A 1,565-nucleotide genomic window follows, 5' to 3' on the forward strand; every position below is an offset into this window, starting at 1 on the left:
GGAAAAGAAAGGCTCTTGCAGACACCATAACTCATGTATGTGACCCAATTCTCACATTTCCCAGACCATGTCTTAACTGGTTACAATGTGAAAGTTTCCATTGACAAATAATACTGTCAATGATTCATATTTACAGTATGTTGGGAATAAATCAAGTTTTTTTCAATATATAGGATCTGCCAATATTTGGTGTTTTATTGTATTTATTTATTTTGCTTGTTGCTTTATCACTTTATTCATGATCTTTTTCGTCTTTGGTAATGACAAATGTTTTGAATGATTTTGCTTGGATGTCGCAAGAATGTCAAACAAGAATTAGCCTGCTAATTAAAAAAATATGTAGTATAAGCATAGCAAGGATTTGGATCAGTCTGATTAGTGCTGACACCCTTGTCTTATTGAATCCTTGGTTATTGGTTGGTCAATGGTTATTGTGCGGGTCTTTCTTAGCCGCCATTGACCTACATGCCCTCCTGAGCGTTTCTCTAATAGAGTGCTTCATTTTGAGGATGAGAGATCAGATGTAATCTCACCATAATCCATAAATGAGGCAGCTGGGCCATATCACATAGAACAAGGGCTTTCTAAACCACGGCTACTAACCCACTATGCAGTTCGGTGTCTACATGGAGCATCTGTCATTGTTCACACACAATCCCACATTTGACTATTGCCAAATGTAAATCAGTGTTCACCAGCAAACAGTGGGGCTGTGTGTCACCCTAAACTAGAGGCTGATCCCCTGTACTGTTAGATATTATATAACACCAGATTCACAGCCACTCATAACCAGCTCTGATTGGCTCTTCTGTTTGGAATGATGACATCGTTTTGAAGGGGGTTTAGAGAGTGATGTGGGTGGAAGTATGTTTATGTGTACTTTTGCTCACAATAGGTGGGGGATGGTGTATCCCCATGTGAAAGGGAAATCCCTCTTCAGTGATCTGAGATCTGATCTGAGATAACACAGTGACAGCACCCAAAATACATGCACATCAGTGGCTCTCATAACCAGAACTTATAGACAGTTAAAGGAATGTTCCAGGATCAAGATACAAATTATTTAATTGACATTATGCCACACAAAGGTACTGTTGTTAGAGCTCAATACTGTATTGAACCTGGAAGATTCGTTTAAGTCTAAAACTGTATGATCTGGTGTTGTTTTTCACAGTGTAGAAAAGATTATAGAGACAAACATCTTTCACTTTAAATTAAGAGATTCTTCTGTTTCTTTGCAGAACTGGAAGCTCTGTGAAACTGGCCTGGCTGATAGTGCTCTCAAACTGAAAGAGATAAAAGCAAGACTGAAGAGTCTGTTGCCAGAGAAGCTAGAAGATCTAAAGTCACACATGCAGCTCATCAAGGTAATATATTTTTCTGAGTGATGACAGACAACCAAACAACCAGTTAGAATCCCAGATTCAGGTCATTCGGCTGTATTGATAATGTAATTGATAATGTATTATTTTATTTATTTAACCTGGAAATAAACCAACATTTTGAGGATTTGGAAAAATATATAGAGAAAAAATACAAGAAGAAATTATCATATAAAATACAAA

General features: G+C 37.2%; 1 long non-coding RNA gene across 1 annotated transcript in view; it reads left to right on the forward strand.

Annotated features, from left to right (window-relative positions):
• LOC107579116 (uncharacterized) overlaps positions 1 to 1,565 on the forward strand; it is a 2,712-nt gene continuing 1,147 nt past the window's right edge. The window contains exons 1-2 of the long non-coding RNA XR_001608432.1: positions 1 to 35; positions 1,242 to 1,367. This is a non-coding gene — a long non-coding RNA (uncharacterized lncRNA). The remainder of the gene's footprint in view (positions 36 to 1,241; positions 1,368 to 1,565) is intronic.

This window comes from Sinocyclocheilus grahami, unplaced genomic scaffold (genome assembly GCF_001515645.1).
Source record: "Sinocyclocheilus grahami isolate Dianchi unplaced genomic scaffold, SAMN03320097.WGS_v1.1 scaffold14317.1, whole genome shotgun sequence".
In the NCBI taxonomy this organism is placed as follows: Eukaryota; Metazoa; Chordata; class Actinopteri; order Cypriniformes; family Cyprinidae; genus Sinocyclocheilus; species Sinocyclocheilus grahami.